This window comes from Podarcis tiliguerta, assembly GCF_965153285.1.
Source record: "Podarcis tiliguerta genome assembly, chromosome: 1".
NCBI lineage: Eukaryota > Metazoa > Chordata > Lepidosauria > Squamata > Lacertidae > Podarcis > Podarcis tiliguerta.
Genome location: NC_139534.1, coordinates 73,737,178 through 73,761,418, shown reverse-complemented (window position 1 = coordinate 73,761,418; position 24,241 = coordinate 73,737,178). Strand labels below are relative to the sequence as shown.

Here is a 24,241-nt window from a genome sequence, read left to right as displayed (position 1 = left end):
GCAGCCTCAGTCATTTATTGGTATCAAAGACCCGTGCAGGGGTTGATGTTGCTGCTGTCGTTTCCACGTGAAAGACTCCTCAGATTGGCCTTGCCTTACTTTTGGGCATAGAGCTTCAATTTCCAAGAAGTCAAAAATGTTTTGAGTATTGGTACAAAGAAGCCACATGAGGGAGCATTTGAAGAAATGAAATGCACTTGTTTTATCAGTGTAACTGAGAAAGAACCAAACTACCACGGAAGCCAGGATTTAAGCATATCTAAAAAGGGTCACCTATTTAACAACTTTTGTTCAGTTTATGCACAACTTCAAAACTGACTTATATGCAGGACTCTCCTAAGTCACTGTTGCCAGTTCCATGATTTGAGGGTAAGTCTTTGTATCAGGGCTGGGCAAAAGGTAGCTTGAAATTTGACATCCTTCTGCCAGGCCTTTGGTCAGGGTTCAGTCTGACTCATTTTCTCTTTGTATAAGAACAAGCACGAAGGAGGTTTCCCAGCCCACTCACAGGTCCTTATAATATCAGTGGAAGCAGTTGGTCCTGGCGAGTATTAACCTCTTCTAATTTTAACCTGAGGATTGTCATTTGTCCAGTTTTAATTTTAATTTATTTGAATTAATTTTGGGATGCATTTTAATCGATTGATTGCTTGTTTTTTTATGCATATTGTATTATTTATATGATGTTAGCTGCTCTGAGCCGGGCTCCAGCGGAGAGGGTGGGGTACAAATAAGAATTTATTATTATTATTATTATTATTATTATTATTATTATTATTATTATTAAATCTCTGTGTGGTTGCAAAAATTTCCAATCCCAACGATTTAACAATGGCAAAAGGTGGCTCCTTTCTCCTTTGAACTGGGGTCATGAAACATGGACAACTTTGATGTAACCAGGAGTGAACTTTTGCTTCCAATGACTGTGAACTCAGTTTAGTTCTGGTACTGGCTGGGAACCCTAGGCTCAGAATATATGCAGGTGCACTCTGTCCTGTCTATTTCTAACTGTTACATCTTTTTCAACTGGCTTTGGTTTATTTGTTTGTTTCATTTCTTTCATAAAGTTTATATACCTCTTGATTGTAGGGGAAAAGAAACCTCAAAGTGGTTTACAAAAAGCTAAAAATAAAATTATCAAGAAAAAATGTACAACGATCGTTTAAAACATGCAAAAAAAATTAAAAAGCTAAAACAGGTTAAAATCCACAACAACTTTCTAAGCATTTGGTTAGACTTTTCTAAACAAGAATGTTTTTAGCAGGCACTGAAAAGAATTCAGAGAATGTGCCTGCTTCGTATCAATTGGCAAGGAGTTCCAAAGTTCAGGTGCTGCCACACTTAATGATCAAGTTCTTACAAATGCAGGATGTGTTTTATGTGTCATGGCCATTATATTAAAGGTAAAGGTAAAGGTACCCCTGCCCGTATGGGCCAGTCTTGCCAGACTCTAGGGTTGTGCGCTCATCTCACTCTATAGGCCGGGAGCCAGCGCTGTCTGCAGACACTTCCGGGTCATGTGGCCAGCGTGACAAGCTGCATCTGGCGAGCCAGCGCAGCACACAGAAACGCCGTTTACCTTCCCACTGGTAAGCGGTCCCTATTTACCTACTTGCACCCGAAGGTGCTTTCGAACTGCTAGGTTGGCAGGCGCTGGGACTGAACGACGGGAGCGCACCTCGCCGCGGGGATTCGAACCGCCGACCTTTCAATCAGCAAGTCCTAGGCGCTGAGGCTTTAACCCACAGCGCCACCCGCGTCCATTATATTGGATTCGCAGCCATTATATTGGGTTCGTGTAAAGAACAAATCCTGAAACTTGCCTGCTGTGTTTCACACAATGCAACACTGATCATTCATAAATCTACATCAGTGCCATGCAACACTCTGCCTTGCAGGTACCTCATATTTAAGATCTGCATTCTCTACTTACATTTTTTATCAAACTCTAATTATAAGTATCACACTGAAGCAGCCATAGAAGTGGAGAGGCATTGAACTGCTATCAATTTGACTGAGGTTAGTTTATTTTTCATTATAGGTAATCATCTGATCATTTTGATTAAAATGAAGCAAGTCAGAGAGACTAATGTTTGCCATTAATTCCCTCTCCGGAGAACTATTCTTTCCAGCTCCTCTGAGTTGGACTTAAAAGGCAAATGGTATTATAAGTGTTAATTTCAAAGTGAATTATTCAAGAAGTGCTCTGTGTCAGCAAGCTTCATTTTGTGGAACTATATTTATGTCTTCCTTAAATACAGTTCACCCATTCCACGATCTTTTATAGATCCAGGAAGTGTGTCGGCTGTGAAGAAGTGCTTATGGTAAAAGGAAGTTTTGGCAGTTCGGTTCAATTAATGTGAAAGGCAGGATGTAGCCTTGTTTCAGGAATATCTTAGTAGCAACAATACGTGAGGGGTCTTGATTCTGCAAACTTGCCGCTATTGTGTAGTTCCACAGTTCCTAAGCCCAGAAGCCGCTCGCCAGGTGGAGGAGAGCTACTCTGCCAGGCAGATTGGTTGCTGTCTCCTATTGGGAGTGGGAGAGCAAGGGACAATATGGTGGGCAGGTCAGTTTGGTACAAGCGCAACAGAGGTAAATTTCCAACGACCTTCTCGCCACCTCAAGCCTTCCAGAAAGCAACAGTGACCCACCTGCTGCAAAGGTAGCATAGTTGCTCTGCCCCACCCAGCTTCTATCTAAGGCAGTGGTCAGCAACCTTTTTCAGCCATGGGCTGGTCCACCGTCCCTCAGACCATGTGGTGGGCCAGACTATATTTTGAAAAAAAATATGAATGAATTCCTATGCCCCACAAATAACCCAGAGAGGCATTTTAAATAAAAGCACACATTCTGCTCATGTAAAAACACGCTGATTCCCGGACCGTCTGCGGGCTGGATTGAGAAGGTGATTGGGCCGCATCCGGCCCCCGGGCCTTAGGTTGCCTACCCCTGGCCTAAGGCATGAGTATGGATTGTGAGATTGGGGGGGTTACAACCAACAAGGGAAGAATCGATGGCCACAGTTCCTTCTCTTCCCAGAAATGCTTGTGCTGGTGGAGCATTCTCCACAGCATTGCACAGAATCGCTCTCTTTGTCTTTAGAGAATGCACACCTTCATCCTAGCAACTTTGTACAAATTTCCTCATCATGTTAAATGTTGAATCAATAGGTGAACACAGGGCTGGCAAAAGTCGGAGAAGCAACAATGTAGTTTTTCCAAGCACCACCATCACCCTTATTTCGACTATGTTTAAATTACCCACCCTTCAACCTAAGGTCCCAGGGCAGGTCACAACAGTCAAGACTTGAATAAATTGATTGCCTTTGTACAGTACTTGCTTTATTTCATTTTGGAATAATGAAATATTCTCTAGATGGGATCACAAAGCACTTTCATATTCTGCATGCCATATACACAGGAATATAAAATAGTACTGCAATCTAGTTTCTGCACAAATCCACACATTTGTAGCTGCGGTTTTGTTTTTGTTGTTGTTTTTTTGCCTTGGGTGAAACCTCCAGAGGGTTGCAATTGAGGCTCCTAGTCTGTGTGTGTGTGTGCGTGAGTGTACACAAATGCACATGGGGTGTATGCCAAACTGGGTCTTTGACCAGGGTGAAATAAAGCATAAGTATGACCCTGCATACTTTTCTATCCTCCATTCAGGCAAGCAAAATTTGTGATCGGAGTTCAAGGACACCTACCAGCTGGGCCAAACCCCTTAGGGAGGGGAGTGGACTGGGAAGGAATGTGGGTTTAATAGGGTGTGTGAGGCTAGAGAGGGAGGCTGGGACTGCTGGGACCTGAGGTTCCTAAGTCGGGGTGAGCCAGCAGAGCTTGGGACATGGCATTGGACCTGCCCTTTTGCTGGCAGGGCTGGGTTAATTGATGGATATTTTGAGTGTTGCAGCTCTAGTAGAAATCCACGAATGCAGAGTGCTTTTATCACCTAAGAACATCTGAGATGAGTAAAGGAAAAGTGAGACTCCAATTTCTAACAGCAGCTGCGCTTTAAACAAGTAGTAGGCCAAGTCCCAGAGCAGCATTTTCAGCTGAGTATCAAAAACAGCACTGTACACTTCAAAGTCAACTCCTATCCAGAGGGCAGGAAGATTTATAGGGAAGTACAAGGCTCCTTAGATTTTTCCTCCTCTGCAATCAGCAGATTGGGGCTCGGCTCAACAGAGGCAAGCGCTAGTTTCTCTTCTCCCCATCCCCCATAGGGCAGTGTGTGCTTTACATTCACAGTAGGTTTTAGCGAATGGTCATGTAAGGCACTCACTGTGCACTCCTATGCGTGTTTATTCAATCCCACTGTGTTCAATGGTTCTTACTCCCTGGTACATGTGCATAGAACTGCAGCCTAATAATTTAATGTATTTATTTAATCAACCTCTCATACTCTGTGTATGCACTTCACAAAGTAAAGCCCATAAAATCACAAAACACACACACACAGTATACGCACACACACGCGCGCGCACACACACATATACATTCACATATACATATATACACACTTAAGCATCCAGCATCAAAATACTGATTAATGCCATGTAAAAGTTAACAGTGCCTGGACAAGTGCATATTTCTTTATCAGGGGGTATGTGGTATGTGTAATAACACATCCATTTGTTACTTGTAAGATCTGTTGCTTTTTCCTGTGAGTGAGATTCTGATGGGCATGTCTGTAAGTTGATGCTCACAGGAAAAACGGAATCATTAGGGTCCCCCTCCCACTCAGCTGGAAAGCTGATGACTGCAAAAGTCAGAATACTGGACACTTACATGCCTAACCTTTGAAATTAGGAAAGAGTTATCAAAAATGGTTATGGCAACAAGGCACTTGCCTACTGAGAATAAGTTCCAATGGGCCTTACTCCCAGGAAATTCATGGGAACTGAGACATAAACATCACCCTGGTAAAGCATCTGAAGTACGTAAGTGATACACTCATCATTCTATGAGCATGATCCAGCAAACATTGACCGTGACTATGTCCCATTGAAATAAATGTGGAACTGAAATTAGTAATGACTAATCCTAAGAGCCAACACACATTTAACGTAGCGGCAGGACTCATTGGGGCTCACTTCTGCATAACTATGAACATCATGGAGCTATATTTTATATCTCATTGTTCTTAATGGGTAATGATCAAGATTTGTCCCCAATAATGCCTTTGTCCTAGTGGCAGCTCTTCCACCTGTGTAAAGCAGGAAACTAGATTTTTATCACTTTCTTCTACCAAATGCAGACCCTCTGTATCCCTGAAAACTTTTTCTGATGGTTTCAGGGGTCTTCTGGAAAAAGTATGGTATATGGCAGGGATGTCCAATTGGTCGATCACGATCTTTGGGTCTGACTCCAAAAAAAAAAAAGCTCAACAACTTTGGTCAATCCAATGGGAAGATCACTGCCAGTGTTTTTATAGTGGGAGTAGATCGCAGTCTCTTGGAACTCTTGGACATCCCTGGTATATGGCCTAGAGGGCTGCAACAGATATTGGGGAAAATGCTGTGCCTTGCCTTATGCAAGTGGAAGTGGAATTTGACCCTACCCTTCAATGCACAAATCCTTTTCGGGTGGAATGTGTCTTTTTGTGATGAAGTGTGTCTTCATCAACTGATACAATCAGAAATATCTTGTTGGGTAGCTATGTATCTTCTCCTAAGGGCTGGATGAAAATGGGCTGGGAAGAGGGTTTGGGTTGAGTAGAGGTGCCCCTCCATTCGGCTATGCAAACTGAGCTGGCCTCCAGCTGACCACCACAAGCATCACGCTGTTGGCATCAGCCTTTCTTTTTTTCAACCACCAGATGGGGAGGTGAGTGGGAGGCACTGGAAACCCGAGCCAGTTGGACTCTTATCACACCAGGCATTGGCCTGGTCCAAACCCAATAGCTGTGGATAGCCTGAAGCTGCCACAAGGATCAGGCTTGATCATTCCCCTACCAACTAATTTAGGCTGAGTCAAATCCTAAGAATGTATGTCACACTTATATGTTAAGAACATTGGATTGTTCGTGCTGAATGAGAACATTCAGCATGAATATTTGTTGGGTTTTTTAAATTATTGTTGTTGTTGTTGACAAAGTAATAATCACAAATAAATAAGAATAAAAATGTGCACCCCACCACTGACACCATTCCATTGTAACTATCCAACCTCCCAAAATTTCAACACCTTTTGAGTTGGCTTGACCCCTTTCCGTTTTAACAGTACAAATTCTACAAACACCCTCCATATCTCCTCAAAATCATTTATCCTGCATATTCCCCATCTTACCTTAATGGCACATGTTAATTTATCATTAATAGTTATATCCCACACCTCCTTATGCCATTCTTCCATTTTATATTCTGCTTTCCCCTTCCAATTCCTGGCTATAATAATTCGTGCAGCTGTCAATAAAACTGTGAGCAAGTTCTTCATAGCCTGTGAACCTTCCACACCATCGTATATTGATAATAGTGCTACCTCTGGACTTTTGGTTAGCTGTAGCCATGAATATTTGTAATGTGAATGAGCATTCTTGTCAATGAAAGCTTTACATTTGCATTGCTTAATGACAGAAGCAAGCGCCGGCATGTGCAAATGTATTTAAGCTGGGTACACATTACAACTGGAAACCACATTCGAAGCACATTTTCCTTCTGAAAGAATTCTGGGCACTGTAGTTTGTTAAGAGCTGCTGGGAATTGTAATTCTGTGAGGAGTAAACTACAGGGCCCAGAATTATTGGCAGAGGGAATGTGCTTTAAAGGCTGCAGTCTTAGATTGTGGCAAAGCAACTTTCAGCAAGATGTACAGACTGAGACAGTGCACAGACCTGGTCTTCTTGTGCAGCACATGAGAGCATTTCTTATGATGTACCCTAGAAGCTTTGCAATGAAAAATACATTCCTTTCTTTGTTATTCATTTTTTCCCATCTCAATTTTTTAAAAATCTGAATGGGTAATTCCTACTCAACAGTAAATTAAGTACATGCCTGGCATTATCAATCAGTGTCAGTGGCTGTATCAGTTACTCAGTTGGATTAGAGCTGGATAAAAGCAACACACAGAAGAAAAAACACGTGTTGTGGTCTCTCTCGCCTCTTCCCCATGTGATCTTCCCCTCAGTCCACTAAAGCACATCAACAACTATGTGCAGTGGTTTCTCCAGATGGTTCTGATAGCTGAGGGAGAAGAACCTACCTCAAAACAAGGCCTGGTTTCAGGCTTGTAAAGTAGCCACATGGGTTCTCCAACTGTTGCCCAAAGAACATTGAAACCTGCACAGATATAATCACCTCGCCAAGCAGCCTGGATACTTCTGTCAAAAACATTCCTGAAACTTCCAGTGATCCATTTGGGCCCTTGTCACCTATGAGATGCAACTTTAAGGAATTCGCAGCATGTGCACCTGTGCAAAGCATTGCTTCCAGTGACTTTTTAAACATGGAATGACTTCTCAGCAGTGGTAATCAGCCTCACATGTCAAAACTGTCTGTCATCTGTTGTTTACTAGATTCAAGTTTCACACCGATAGATAATCTTCAAAGGAAGATTACCCTTCTTTCCTTTCTATAAGTAATAAGCACTGATGAATCGGCCATTCTTTGCCTTTGATCCATCAGGGCCATATTCCATTGTCAGGAGGACTTTGAAGTGGCATTAAGCATACATTAGGAACTGCAGAAAAGATTGCAATGTATATGTTTATTACTGCATATATACACCAGGGAACAGATGGGGAAGGTAATAGCCCTTCAATCCCAAACCAGTGAGATGTCCAGCTGAAAAGGCATCAGTCATTGCTGCTTCAGGATTATTATTTTTTAAAAAGAACTGCCTTCTCTTTATTACAAAATACAACATAAGCTCCAAAGCGATTAAGGGATATGTACTTAAAATTCATTCCAGACTCAACTCGAGTCCATTCGACTCAGTTGCTTGTTTTGGGGGAAAATCATTAGCATCTAAAGTTTCAGTAACTTGGGAATGTTCCTTGGTTTTCTAAATGAATGTGTTTACCGCACAAGAGTCCATCATGAACAATTACTACAATTTTATATGAAGTTCCTATTAAATTGAAAAGCAAGATGTAAGGGTTCAGAATTCTTAATGGAATGAATGGTAATCAACAGTCTCTACGTTTGTCTTGTAATTGGACCTGCCAGAAAAGCTATCATGTTATTCAAACATTTGGGTGTTTCCCTCCCTCCGACATAATTTGATCCATAAGGATGTCTAGCTCAGTCAGCTTTCTGTACACAAAGGAACATTTAATAAATGGGCTAACTGAAGTGGACTGCAATGTGGGTTAGAGTCAGAATTACACATATTACGGCAATGTGCAGTTTCAGCACCTAGAATTACCAATAGGTGGCAGAAAGTCAAAAAAATGTAAAAATCCCAGATTTTAATAATGATCAAATATACAAGAATCCCCCTCTGTATCCCTTCCACATCTGCACAGAATTAGAAGGTAAGGGGAAAATATTTGTCAAACAGAGGGATTACTTACTAGGATTTACCATATTTTTTAATAATTTCAGCAACTTCCCAGGAGCGTGTGAAAAACCCAGTAGTGCAAATGAACTGATCCTTGTTAGATTTCCTTCGCCTGACAGCCACCTACAAATATATATGAGATTAAGCATTTCCAAATCCTTATTGTTATCCTTTCCCTTGCTGTTCAAAGATAACACGATTTCCCACGGATTTAGTCACCTTTATCCTTCTTTAAACTTGGACAAAGCTATAAATTGAAAGCAATTAGCTGCACAGGGCTGCTTTTGATTCAAAATGGGATGATCAGATAACCAACACATTTTCTGAAGCAGTTGCTAAAGCCTCAGGGCAGAGCATGATAGAAACTGTTCCACTGTGAAGTGGTTCAAACTGAGTCCACCCAAAGATATGTACTAGAGCGTGGGCCTCCAATAGGACTCCCAAAGGCCCACAGGTGCCCACAGAGGCCTTCCCTGGCACATGCAGTGTCTCCTCCCCTTGCTGAAACTAGGTTTGAAATAAACACTCTGTTTTAGCTAATATAAATAAATAAGCTGTATTATTCTTGATGGCTCTCTCTCTCTCTCTCTCTCTCTCTCTCTCTCTCTCTCTCTGTATGTGTGTTACCAATGACAATTTATCCACTTTGCAAATGTGTTGGTTGGTGACTCCCTACACGAGAAAAGCGTGGAAAATGTTTATTGCATATTTACAGAAGCATTGTAAAGAAGTTAACACAATAGCAGGGTTTTGTGTTTTTTTAACCACTTATAATATTAAGGACAATGTTTGGAAATATTTAAAGATATTAAGAAAATTATAGACACATACAACATAAGAAAATGTAAAAGAATTGGGCGAGGGAATGGAGGGAAGTCAAGGGATCAGAGGAATCCCAAAATACAGTGGTACCTCGGGTTAAGTATTTAATTCGTGCCGGAGGTACGTTCTTAACCTGAAACTGTTCTTAACGTGAAGCACCACTTTAGCAAATGCGGCCTCCCGCTACTGCCACGCCGCCGGAGCACAATTTCTGTTCTCATCCTGAAGCAAAGTTCTTAACCCGAGGTACTATTTCTGGGTCAGCGGAGTCTGTAACCTGAAGCGTATTTAACCTGAGGTACCACTGTATGGATTTAATATGGTATGAAAATGTTTTATTTTCTATTTCTATTTTTATTGTATTTGTTTATTATGGTATGTGAAGACAATGTCTGATTGTGAAAAATAATAAAAGAATTATAGAAAAAGAAAAACACCCCCCCAACATTTTGGGAGGACTATTCAGGGCACCCCACTACCACTCCGCTGACCTTGCCCCATCCCTATAGCCAACCCCTTCCTGATATTCTGTCATTTTTTAAAAAAAGCTGTGTGTGTTTGCTTGTTTTACTACTGTGAGAACAGTATGCTAGACTAGATAGCCCTTTGGCTTAATCCAGCCAAAAACTTTTACTGTGGTGATGGTACAACGTACTGTTTATACAAAGGATACCTGCCGTGCGATCACCCGATTAAATAAATACAGAGGTTCCTCTTTGGTGAGGCAGGTGTGCTCAGTGCATGCTCATGCCATTTATTTTTTGAGGCTTATAGTTCCTAGAAATGTCTCCTCCATGAGGGGAGGCTGTGGTTTTCAAGTAGGAGGTGGCGATGCCAATCATTAAACCCCTTAGGCTGCATCACCCTTTGATTGGGTAGAATATTGTCTGCACTGTTAGCTAATTGGCAAGAGCATCCTTGTCGCCATGCCTTTAAAAAGCAAGCACACCACAATATCTGGAGACTTGACTTAAAAACCCTCCTCTCTGTTACTGGCTCATTATGTGGTGTTGGGAATGTTTTGCTGATATCCTTTCAACCAAAGGGGTAAGGTAGCTAGTCGTGGCTTACAGCAGAAATGAAACAATAGCCAAGTACCATTTCAGAGACTAGCAAATGTATTATTGGATTGCAAAGAGTGATGCATCTGATTAGGTGAGCTTTAGTCCTCAAAAGCTTACGCCATGATAAATTTGTTAGTCTTTAAGGTACTGGTGTTGTTCTTTTTGTTGTTTTGCTAACATTGCACCATAATTTACTTTATGGGGTTGTTGCGAGGATAGAAAGGCCACAAAACACTTTGGCAATGCTATTACAAAAAAGTAGAATGGCACAGAGGATGGTTCAGATGAGAACTCAGTGTGCAGAGCCTATATATAGTTCAGGATCATGGATTGCACTTTGCCTGCTCACCGCACCCAGGCAAACTTCTCTTAGCAGACAACCACACATTGGATTTGTGAATAACATGTGGGATCCAATGATTGTAGGCTGGAATATCCTAACTCTGTCCAAAATTCTTTTTTGATTTTTAGGTTAGGCTTTTTTAATTATTCTAAACCTGCCCCTAGGGACCACCCACCCCTCTGGATCTGTTCCTGAGGAAACTCAGGGGACAGGTCTAAGGTATTCCCCCCCCCATTTGATCTTAATATAAGATTAGGGTTTAAAAGTATAGCCAGGAGGGGCACCAAGTAGGACTGGACTCTTCTGTTTACCAGCTAGTAAGCTGAAGGATCTGATCCTGTGTGGTGTTGCTCCTTCTCAAGAGGCACACAAGGGAAGCAAGCTGCTGATGAAGGAGCACATGATTTTCCTGCAAGAAAGCTGCTTGCAAAGCAGCACTGGCACCGTTGAGCAGAGGAATTGATCCTGCACAGTGGGGCATAAGGCAGGAAGAAGAACCACGACGTCAGGCTTACTTCTTCCTAGGAAGAAATATTCATTGGTTAGATAGCCTATTTGTGTGGTTTCCCTGATCTGCCTGCCTTGCTTTCCTGCCTGATGCCCCGCCCACCAAGAGCCACAAATTGCTCTGGGCTGTCCAACCCAACTTGCAGCCATCCATCGCTGTCCAACACCTGAAGCTCTCTGATTGGGCTCAGGCCTCAGTTAAATCCAGTGCACAGCCCTAATACACACCCTTGGCTGGCTCTGCCTGTCATTGGATGTGGTTGCACCTGCCATTGACCCTGGCTGTGCCTACAGTGTGTTTCCCTGCCTTCCTCCCCACCAGTTCCAAATGGGCACCATCTATCACTAGAGGTGGGCCAAGGAAAAACAAATTTCTGTCGTGTCATTGGACAATCTGTGCACTCATGGCTGCTGTATTCTTGTTCAGGGAAGAAACATGCTACAAATGTTTTTAAATAACTTATTTGCTATATATATATAATATTATTCATTGGTTTGCTTAGCTGTCTGTTTTCCAGACCAGTGACCTCATTCTAGTATCTGAAATAAAACATATTTCATAAGGCAAACATTACACAAAGCACATTTTTTTTTGTGCTACCCTGCATTTTTTTGTTGTTCAAACATGTGTGAAGTTTGTGAACTATACCAAATTGAGCTACGTGAAAACCATAAATTTAAATGAATAAAACATTGGATTTTACATCTGGAGGACTGTGTTCTAAAAGCTGGAGTTGATTTAAAGTTGCATCAGGGCAGAAAGCAAACCAGATCTTTAATTTTTGTTTCATGTTAGCCAAAAATAATTTTTCAATGCCCTTCTTTTGCGGGAGCTCTCAATGTAACACGAGCAATGGAGGGTATTAACAATTAAACAACAATCTTAAGCAATAATCTCAGCTGCTGTTGCCTGCGGCAAAAACACTGGAGACAAAACATAGATTTTAAATGAGTTGAAGATGTTATGAGAGGGACATTTTCTGTGAAGGACACACACGTTTGTTCTATCCTGCCGTCTCTGTCCAAACAGGTTCACCAGGGTTTTGAAGCCCTACAGACCCTCTACCATTTCTGAATTGTGCCAATAGTGGCAGGTAGCAGTGCCTCTGTGTCCTGCTTCAGTTGGCACATAAGCAGAGTAGCGGAGACTTAGGAGCAGCAGTCCCAGAATTGGAACCTTACAGTAGCCCAGGGTCTGAATGAAGGAGGAGCCCAAGAAGCAAGGTCAAGAAGCAGTCCAAGGTCAAATCTCAAGAGCAACACAAGAAGTATGGCTCACAGACAGTAAAAGGCCCAAATGCCCAACAAGGGTTTCTTTTTTCTAATGACCAGCTAGGTGATAGGAACCCACAAGTCAGAAATCTAATGGGAAGATGCTTCAGCATACTGTCCCTCTATGTGTGTTTGGAGGGAGGGCATTCTTGTTTCCTTTGTTATTATATCATGTTTTTTGGTGTTTTTATACCATAAACCATCCTGTGATCTTCCAATGAAGGGCAGTGTACAGTGGTACCTCAGGTTCTTAATTCGTTCTGGAGGTCCGTTCTTAACCTGAAACTGTTCTTAACCTGAAGCACCACTTTAGCTAATGGGGCCTCCCGCTGCTGCTGCACTACCAGAGCCCGATTTCTGTTCTTATCCTGAAGCAAAGTTCTTAACCAGAAGCACTATTTCTGGGTTAGTGGAATGTGTAACCTGAAGCGTATGTAACCTGAGGTACCACTGTATAAATTTAATAAATAGTTCTATTACAAATATTGAATAATTTACATCCTAAACCTTCAGTGTATCATGCAAAAGTTCACAGCTGCAAGCCATCCCTGTTGCTAGCAGATTTGCTCTGCATGTGATGACCAGCTTATTCATAAGTATTTATTTACTCTTGAGGAGCCCTTGCTCCTCTGTATGATATTGATGGTGTTGGCAGCAATGCGCCTCCCCTCTTGGCTTATTTTAAAAATAATTTAATATTTTTGTGAATTGCTCCCAATATATACATTTATGTATGCAATTTTGCCTAACATACATATTTTGCCACCTTTCTTAATAGAATGCATTTTTGTATATTATTTTAAACAATATGTTGATTTCTATGCACACTTTTTCATAATAAATGCATTTTTGTAGACACGACTTGGCTGGAAAAATGTACTACCAAATTCAGAGAAGTGTGAATTTTGGAGGATGGCAATATTTTGCTTCGTATATTGTTTCTGAAACTATGAATTAGGTGGCATTACCTTTAAATGTGAACTGAATTGAAGTTGCCGCCCATCCCTAGTGTCTGTGTGTAAAACACAGTGCTATTTTCTTCTTTGAACTGCACCACAGCTTTCTATGTTGCCAGGGAAAGTCTGGAGATCAGAGGAACTCTCCTGCCTGGCTGCTCTTTGTCTCTCTGCTGCAGCTCAGCCAGATACAACACAGAGATATATTTTCCTTTGTCAAACAGCTGTTTTGCGCAAAACTGGCAAATGGAAAAAACATGTATTTTGAAAATAAAATTAATTGGCAGTTTTACCCACTCGGAAACACGCTTGAAATATTTGCCTTTGGGGAAGTTTTTTCTCGTTCAATTCCATAGATGACACAATTTTTATAAAGACGTGTGTACACAGGTAAACAAAGAACCATGTATGTGTCTGCAAAAGACCTTGTACTTCCAGGACTTTGTGAAGGGGAGGGAAAATAGAAAATAGAAGGGAGAGGCATAAAATTGCAAGTGCTCATGTATGGATAAAAGTGCAGAAAAGTGCACAGAGGAAAATCAACCCACATAAACATTAAAGGCTTAGCATAGCCCAACCTTTAAAATGACTCAGGTAATGTAAGCTTCTTGTTTTTTAACAACTATTTTAAATTTTGGAGGAGTGGCTCTTTTTGTTTTGTTTTGTGTAGCCCCCCTCCCACACCCTTTTAATGGATTTATCATTTACTCTGTAGAGCTTGTTTTGGGGTGGCATACAAACATCACAGATAAATAAATTAAACAAATAACCACATTGCAAAGCCTAATTCTACACATATTGATGTGCCCTCCCGGATGCCCCACCAAGATATATTTGTGCTTTTACTCCAAATCTTGGGACAGCCTCACCTGTTCCTCTCCATTCTGCTACTCAGCTTTGCCCTTCTTCCCCTCTTCCTCTAGGACAAGAGCTCACATCATCCCTCCTCTTTGGGTTTTCTCCCTTTCTCTGTCAGTTCTTGGGTAATCTGTCTGTGCCTCTAGATGCCCTTGCTGCCCATACCTTTTGCAAAATGTATCCTGCCAAACTGCTTCTCTTCCATTGTGCTTTTTTTCAGTGGCCAGGCAGCTGGGTGATCTACTCCTACAAATTAGGACCCAGGGCAAATGTTCCAGTGAAAGGAATGGTTCTGTGCCTACACTATTAAGTGGTACTTGTTCTTCTTTTCACTGTATATCCCTTGTCATTTTGTTTTTAACGCAGTTGCTTGTCATTGACCAGCCAGATATTATTCAACGGAGTATTTGCCAAAGCCCACCTCTTTCTCATCACATATTACCTAGATTACAGAGAAAGAACAGAGGGTGGGGGGGGGGACATTCAAAAGTGCCAGAAAGGAGGTGGATGTTGGGATACTGAGGGTTCTGCTGCTTTTTCCTCTCTGGGGTGTCTGGGCTGAGGTTGCAGCTACAGAGATGGATGTCTTGCTAATGATCCGACGTAGCAACACGGCCATCTTCACAGACGCCAAGGAGTCCAGTACGGTGTATGAACTGAAAAGAGTAGTTGAGGAGATTCTTAAGAGACCCCCAGAAGAACAAAGACTATACAAGGATGGCCAGCTTTTGATGACAGCAAAACCCTCAGAGACTGTGGCCTCACCAGCCAGCCAGCATGAGCTCAGTCCCCAGCGACAGTTGGCTTGGCCTTCAGAGCCAGTGGTGCCTTTGAGCCCCTCCGCATTGATCCCTTCTCCAGCCCACCCCCATGCTCCCAGACGTGATGAAGCCCCAGGACTCTGGCAGCAGTGCCAATGAGCAAGTGGTGCAGCGAGAGCCAGAGGGCTAGAGAGCAAGCTGCTCCTCCCTTCCTCAACCCTCCAGTGTGGAGAGAGGTATCCAATCCAGGTCCCCCTCTATTCCGCCTCTCTCCAAACAAGACCACACCTCCTTCCAAGCCCCTCCCCACTCATCAAACACAGCAATGTTTTCATTTTTTGTTTTGGAAACAATAAAAGCTCAGCTGGTTGTTGTTTTTTTTTAAAAAAAGTGCCAGAAAGGATATGATTAAGGTTATATTTCGCTGCACTGTAGGTATGCCCTTGTATCAAATGAACACGATCAACCATCTACCTAAGAGAAGACAGAGCCTATGCCAATCCAGCTGCTGCAAAACACTTTTTGCTTGGCTGAAGGCTCATTGCAAAAGTCCCATTTTTGACAAATGCAAGAACTCTCCCTGAGCATTCCCTGCCACCGTCAAAGAGGGAAAGTGTTACCGATGATTTATTCATAGTGACACCGAGAAAATCCTGCACCCTCCAGCAGATTTTGTAGCCTACAGTAGCCTTCACAGCTAAATCCCAGGTTAGTCTTCTGCTTTCCTGGAAATAAATGCAGGGTATTCCCTCTTTGTACGCTGCAAAGGCGTTGTTTTTTTTTTAGAAAAGAAAAGAAAGATGTGATATGGAAGAAATAAAAGGAAGATTTCCATGACTTCAAGCAAATAGAAGTCAAGGCAAATATTGTGGGGAAAATATTTGCATCTATGGATCTATGCATTTCAATCTCTATAGCCTTTGAAAATGGAAGGGTTGATTTTGGTGCCCTCCCTGCAATGTGTCGTGTAGATTATTGATTTAGAGGTTATGGGTAGGGTTGCTTTTTATTGTTTTTATTCATGTTTTCATTTGCTGTAACTTGCTCTGGGGCCTTGTGGTGAAGGGTGACAGGAAATACAATGACTGTTAATAATCATCATCAATGGCAGAAGGTAAGCAGCAATTAAAACCACAGATCAAGAATTAAAAACCTGGTATCCTTCTAGCACACAAAAAAAGACTTTGCAGTCCCTAGGTGGGTTCACCTGGTGCTGACTTCATTCTGTGAGCAGGGCACCAAACAGCCATCGCTCCAGTGGCCAGTGCCTGCCTTCACGGGCAGGATTGCAAAAATGACCCAAGCTTAGTACTGGGGAGTAGACTTTTGGAGAGACATTGTTTGTTTTCCAGGGATCTGTTTTATTTTGTTCTTAAGGAGTCTGTGATCACCTAATAAAAACTGAGTGAGTGACAAAAGGGTTTAAAATAACTGTTCAAATATTTCAAGTCTCTTGTTATAATATGTGAATCTTCCTTATATTCCACCAGTCATTAAAAAAAAACTTTGATAAAAGAGGGTTTCCTCCCCACTGTGATATACATGCCTTTGCATTCTGCCATAATGCTGCACCTCAGGATGGTGGTTGTTTACCTCTGACCCCTATTGCTAAGCTGGTGCAACACCCTGGGAGTGCAGTGATCCTAGCTTGCACTTGAGATGGTTGGCAATGAAGTAGCTTAGGAGTTTGAAGGAAAGAAGGGTTAGTATGTTACAATACTGTAAGCAAACCCAGTTCCACAGCAGGCCAGAGATCCTCACGATAAGTGTCTAAAACACAAATTATTGTAATTCACCAAACACATTTGACTGCACTTTCTATTCATTTCCCTAGAGTCTACATAGACATTCTGTGTAAGGTGTCTTGAAATTGATGGAGGCTGTACTTCAGCCACAGGGCTTAAGTTGATTGTGTCCAATGTGTTGGGTCCAGACTAACTTAGGTCCTACTAAAATCAATGCAACAAGTTATTTACAACTTAAGTCCCATTGATTTCAGTGGGGACTATGCTCATCTAGTCTTTGGCTGCAATTTAAGCCTGCTTACCTGGGAGTAAGCCCCATTAAATTCACTAGGGCTTACTTCTGAGTAGACATGGCTGGCGTTGCACTGAAGCCAGCCTATCATTTTCGCAGACAACAAAGAGCTGATTCGGATATTTCAGCCCCTTCACTCTTGCAAAACCAGAGTGAATACTGTCATAAGGCAACTCTAAGATGCAAATGATAAGAAATTTGATAGGAATTACTATTTTCTATATTATAACATCCCGCGCAGAAAAGAGTTATATACCCCAATTATCTTATCATAATTTTGTACACTTCAGAATAGGTTCCCTGTTGGACGGACATGAATACTTTCAGAACCAACCTAATGAAATTCAAAGTAAGTCCATATAGCCAAAGACGGTGATTGGTTGGTGAGTGGTTGTGCTCCATCCTGATACTTTAAAAAGTCCCATGACTGAAAGTGGTGGGGCTTCCCATCTCCAAGAATGAAGGGTTGTTTTGTAGGCAGTATTGGGAAGGAGCAATTTTTCATTTGAGAGGCAACACCTGTGAGGTGGAGTGCTTGACTGCTGCCCCCACCAGGCATAGGCAGATACAGAGATTGTGCTGGGTGTGTTTAATCAACCCCTATTTTTTAAAAAAAACAACAACTGAGGGCCAAGGAATAAGGACATAAGGAGTAAGAGGGGGGAGAGCCAGGGTGGTGTAGTGGTTAAGAGCGGTAGAATCGTAATCTGGTGAACCGGGTTCACATCCCCTCTCCTCCACATGCAGCTGCTGGGTGACCTAGTCACACTTCTCTGAAGTTTCTCAGCCTCATTCGCCTCACAGAGTGTTTGTTGTGGGGGAGGAAGGGAAAGGAGATTGTTAGCCACTTTGAGTCTCCTTAGGGTAGTGATAAAGTGGGATATCAAATCCAAACTCCTCTTCTTCTTCTTCTTCTTCTTCTTCTTCTTCTTCTTCTTCTTCTTCTTCTTCTTCTCTTCACAGGCAGAAGCTGCAGGTCCATTCCAGCCTTTTTCTTCTGCCTGCATTGCGTCACTGTCTCAGGGCTCTGCCTTTATCTGAGGTCTGTTTCTGGAGAGAACTGGGGGGGGGGGGTGAAGGGCTCTGTTCCCTCTGGATCTGCCCTGCCTCGTGTTAGCTTGGTGTAGGTCTTTTTCTCAGCAGGAAAAATTATCATGTTTAGGTTTCTTGACCATTCTCGTTGTGGTGGTTTTGTTGCCTTTTGGCCCCTTCCCCTCTTCCTTTTCCTCATCTGTCAGCCTTGTCATTTCCCCTCCTCCCTTTTTTCCTTGGTTGAAATAAACAAATAAGCAAAAAATCCCTGGCCACGCGCCCTAATGAAATGTGCTGCGCATGCCTATGGCCCCAGGGATTCCAGACCCATGTTTGTGACTTCTGTGCAGAACATGTGCTACAAATATGCAAAAATGTTGTGCATGATAGGAATCGCCTGGTAAATGTCAGAATTTTCTACTACGCTGTTAAATCATGGGTGGCCAAGCCATGGCCTGCCAAGGCCTGGGGAGCAAACCTCTCCATTCACAAGCTATCTGACATTTATTATAGCAAACATATGGGGATGCATGTTACAGGAAATATCAGAAGCACAAGAACAATGAATGTCAGCATCTGTAGGTCATTCTTAAAATTTTAGAAGGCCAAGAGCCATTACTAGAAGATTCTGGTGTGAGTGTAGCGTTCTCACTGAAGAACCTAATGCTAAATATGAAGAACAGTGCCCTGAAGTGTTCTTGAACAAAAAGCTTTATACATTTACTTTTTAAAATGCAGCCAACTGTGCTGCACCTGTGTCTGTTATAGACCTGACTCCATAGCTCTTGTGTATTCAAGCACACATTAATAAAAATCTATCATTATTTTAAGAGACCGGCACTGGCAGGAGCAAGACAAATGAGCATGCATATCACCATTGTGTGCATTGGGGGTTACCTTTACAGGAATTTCCTGCAACCCTTTCCTATGCAGAATTTATTGTAAGGTAGAGAAGTATGTTAATTATGATATAGCTGATAATTAATCATAGAAATCTATATTATACTAGAGCCATTCATTTTCAGGTAGTGCTAAAGGCTGGAAGCATTAGAAGCCAGCTGAAGTTTGAGAAATGCAAAGCTAATACACTCTGTTTTTCCCTTCAGACCTAGGCTTGGACAGAACTTTAAATTCAATTAATTTGCTGGATTCCACATTTTGATTGGAAGCAAAGTCCCACACTTGCCAAATTTATCACTAGGCTTATGCTTCAGTATTTGGATCACAGGAAAGTGTTATTTTGAAAAATGGGTAACACCAAACTATTGGATCAAAGCACACCTGCAGATAAGCGTCTAAGGGTCATCCTGGATGTGTTAAAAGCAACAAAGAGTCTTGTGGCATTTTCAAGGCTGGCCTTTTTTTAAAAGCATGCTTTCATTGACTGCAACCCATTTAATCAGATGTGTGGAGTATACAGTGGTACCTTGGGTTACAGACGCTTCAGGTTACAGACTCCACTAACCCAGAAATAGTACCTCGGGTTAAGAACTTTGCTTCAGGGTGAGAACAGAAATTGCATGGCAGCAGCGTGGCAGGAGGAGGCCCCAACAGTTAAAGTGGTACTTCAGGTTAAGAACAGTTTCAGGTTAAGAACAGACCTCCGGAACGAATTAAGTTCTTAGCCCGAGGTACCACTGTACTATGATCCTCAGGTGCCAGGTATATATGGGTGGGGAGGATGTAAAGTACTGAGTTAAATGGGAATTGATTGCAAAAGTACAGTCTGTGACAATTCAATTAGAGCTTAAATGTATGTAAATTGACCCTTAAGTGCAGCAGTAATTGGTGACAGTGTAACCAACTTAAAAGTGCTGGATAAACTAACACATGTCTGTAAAATGAACGCAGTGTTCCTTTGCAGCTGCAGTGCTTGATGATAACGATGCCATCCTAACTTTACCAAGTAAATGCTAGATGACTCTTGGGGTCCCTTCCAAGTCTGTGATTCTTTGATTCCAGGACCAGTAACGGGACAGGAAACCATTGGCTGTATTCAAACCCATACAAATAGTTGCAGTTCAATATTGTCATGCGGGCGTTACTATTTTAAAGTTCTTTTGTTCTGGAATGGCTATCTTAAGAGAAGGAACAGAAGGCCCTGATCAGTTTAAATGTTCTATTGTTGATATTTGAATAGTGTCATTTCAAATGTCAGAGGTGTGTACGCATGTTCATTTGCCTGGAGATGGCCTGTTTGTCCTGTGCAGAATTCAGAAAGGGTCTTGCTTTTAAAAAGAAATGTTAATGGCAGGTATGTGTGTGTCTGTTGAGAGAGAGGAAGGGAGGAGCTGTGGAACTGGAGGACTGGGAAATTAGCGGACGTGGTTTGCCAGTTGGTGTGGAGCCACTAGTCTAACTTCTCAGCCGGTGAGTCTCTGTTGCTCACTGAAAGGGGGAGGTGGCATGGTGCAGAAACGGCAGCGGAGCTGATCCAGGGCTTCTGCTGGTGCATTTGCACCATGCTTACCTCTCTGCCACCTCTTCCACTCTGTCCCAGTAAGCAATAGTAACTCCCCTGCTGGGAAGCTAGCAAAGCAACTCTGCTCCATGGTGGCCAATTAGATGGTGCCAGATGGAACCCAAAAACAGACTGGGGCAGCCTCCTCAACAAATTGGGGGGTGGGATTTTAAAAGGGTGGCAGCAGATTGTCAGTTACTCCATTTGTTGTCGTATTTTTACTGCCAGGAAGGGTGTGAGGTGCTTATGGGATCTTATTGCTCAAATAACTTGATAAGCTATGCACCTGGACTTGTGTTTGCTGCCTCACGTCAGGCAGCAAAATGTCTTGGGCTGGCTCGGCCTCTTTGCCAATGACCACAACTGGTTTTTGAGGATGCATAAGACAGCCCAGTATGATCCATTCACTCCCAGCAATTTTATTCCTGTTGCTATTGTTCTCTTATTACTTCTCATTCTCTTCTTCTCACCAAGATTGTGTACAGAGCAAATTGTCATTGTAATGTGATTGACGTGTTGATCTATACGCTCTGCATTCATATGTAATTTTTTTAAAAAAACAATGAACAGATTCTGGCACTGTAGCAATACATTTGCTGTATTTCCACTGTAGTATTTATCCCATTAGAGTAGAATACATCTACTACCTACAGATGCATTAGCAGTATTGTTACCATGGGAATAAAGATGACCTACAACACCATACATGATTCATACCTGAATAGCAATATTGATACTACCTCAGGCTCCTGTTTCCTTGATTACAGTTTCAGTGGCACAAGTAAGTACATAATGACATGCCTGCAATTTTTATATTATTGAAGACTTTATCATGTCAGGAGTCATACTAACATTTACTCATTTGCTTCTAATGGGAAGATAACTGGCTGTAAGGCAGATTATCAGCCTTTCTTTAAAAAAAAGCTTTCCTCTGACAGTCACTTTATTTCAGAAAAAGTGCCTTATGAAGGAGCAATTACCCGGAGTAAATGGATTTCTAAGTTGACAAAGATAACAGGCAGAGAGTGGTACATCTATGAAATAAACCTAAAATCAAATCTGGATCAGAGAATGTTGAATGATGTTCAAATAATGCAGTCTTGTTGCTGCCTAATTTAAAAAATGGTTTTCAGACTCCAGAGGCTGGATTGCACGACATCTTAGCTGTTGCCAGTGCAGCTCAGAACAGAAAAGTGGTTCTGGATTTTCTTGCAAAAATCTAGAACCCTTTAAACAGAGTTGTGAAAGATGCTTTTAAGTTCTAAAACAACACACACAGAAATGGGAAATATGACACATTGGGTTATATGCAACTAAGTCTTTTTCAGAATAATGAAATCAAGTAATGATAACTAATATGTAAATCAGGTTTAAATAATTCAGACTTTAGTACACACTGGCTTTGAAAGTTTATATTCATATTGCAAGAAGTTTGCTAAATATTTCCCAGTGGGTTGCATCCCAATGAAGTCATACTCAGAGTAAACCCATTCAAATCAACTATCATTACCAAATGCTAGCTACAATTAGCTTTTAATCTACCATTCAAGATACATAACAAGTTAACAGGTTTGTATGACAACATTATACCTATTCAAAGGGATCAGGGTTTTAAGATTTTATGTATAAGGCACCTGATGCTTACATTTTTTGTTGGGGTGGAGAGTGGATACATTGAATGCAAACAGCTTTCTCAGTACAGGGGGGGGGGGGATGCTCCTGCAGGGGCTTCAGATGGACTCCCTCTAATTGACTATGAGTTGAGCATCAGTTGAAAAGAGACTCTTTGATGGTGCTCTCCCAGTGCCAATGAGCTGATTGAAAGGAGGTTGTTCTAACTCACTATCATCTGATCACTGGTTACAGCAGGGGATTGAAAAATGCTGCCGATGAAGTTGGCCTATGAAGGCAGGTGAGATAAGGATCTGGCCCTTTATGGCTGCAACCTTTTACATTTCAGTGGGGCTTAAGAAGCCTAACGGAAAACAGGTTAGCAATTGTCCCTTACAGCTCTACTGCTCTTCAGTTCTAAGCATATGGATATTTATTTACAGTATCATTTTTACTCAGTTTCTGAAAATAAAAAAATGCAATAAAAACAGAATTATAATTGAAACATGTAAAAATTTGAGGGTTTTTTTTACTGAAGTGTGAATTGAGTGGCATAATGGGTGCTATGAGCTTGTTGAGTGATGATTGCATAAGTGGGGTTGTGATTAGTTTTGTGTGATGTGAATGATTTTGGTGATCATATTATTATGTGTTCTCGTAACATTAGGTTTTAAAGATGGTATCTTGCCATTATGTTGCATTTCGATGTATCTTAATGTTCTATATGTGGTTTACTTTTGTGGTTCTTAGTTGTTTTACTTAGGTACATTAAAAGTAATATAAAAACATGGAATTATTAGTACTACCAGTAGTATGAGTGCCTATTTGGTTTTGAATGTGGAATTTGAATTGCAATTCTTACATTGATTCCACTTGGGATTTGTACAAGACTGAAATCTGAAGCACTGTATAACTTAACTAAGAAAGTTGAGATGAAATAAAATAAACCTCCCTAACAAATCAATTATTATGGCTTTCTTTAAGATTACAATAGACTTTCAAATGTGCCGTGAATAGAAACCTTTTGGGGATGAATGTCTCTGAGATACTTGGTGGATATTTTTAGGGTGGTTTTTTTTTAATGGCTAATCTAGAGATGGACAATTGCAATATCTAGGCTGACTGAGTATGCATATTTTAAGGAAACGCTTCAGTTTATATTGATAAATTAAGAACAGTGCCTTCTGTAATTTAGGCCCACTTGTACTTTGACCAGCAGACAGACTGATATTCTATCCTCTTCATTAAGTTTGCATACAGTATATATTACCATAAGGGAGAGGGGGGGTGGGAAGCACCCAAACAATAAAGGATGCAGTCATCCCCATGTAAGCAACATACACCGCAGCTGAATGAGACATGCCCTATATAGGAATAGAATCGTTTTGGCTGCTGAAACTCATCACCTGCATTCTGTCCTTCAACTGCTTGGCCGGAGAATGCAGTGTGTATTTTGCATGTTCCAAATCAACTAGGCTCAAGAACTTACTGGTGTTTCTTTCCCTAACAAACATGTCTCGGTGACAGCAGACGGTGTGGTGGAGCGGCGCCACTCACCTGACCTTGGGTCAGTCGCATCACTGCTGCTTACTGGGAGGTAGAGAGGGAAGGAATGAGGTGGCAGCCAAGTCAACACACAGCAAATGTACTGGCAGGAGCACTGGATTGGCTCTACCTGAGAATTTGTATTGCACCAATCTTGCTGCTGCCTCCCCACTTCCTAACTACCTCCCAGTAAGCAGCAGCAGCACAACAACCAATAGGAGGTCACGTGAGCTGTGGCGGCCACCACACCATCAACTACAGTGTCTCGGGCTTCTTACGTAGAACTGGAGGTGTGCCTTTTTCTCTTTCAGTAATATTTATTGAACTCTATTAGCATAGCTGTCAACCTTCCCCTTTTTTTTGCGGGAAATTCCCTTATTCCAGAGCCGTTTCCCGCTGCTTCCCACTGCTATCCCGGATTGTTAGATATCCCGTAGACTGTCCCCGGGACAGGTGAGGCTGCTGATC

The 24,241-nt window shown here is 41.8% G+C and overlaps 1 pseudogene across 1 annotated transcript; it reads left to right on the top strand.

Moving 5' to 3' along the window:
* Window positions 1–14,834: 14,834 nt before the first annotated feature.
* LOC310678353 (elongin-B-like) lies at window positions 14,835–15,277 on the top strand (annotated as a pseudogene). The gene has a single exon. The product of its transcript is annotated as an elongin-B-like (transcript).
* The last annotated feature ends 8,964 nt before the right edge of the window (window positions 15,278–24,241 follow it).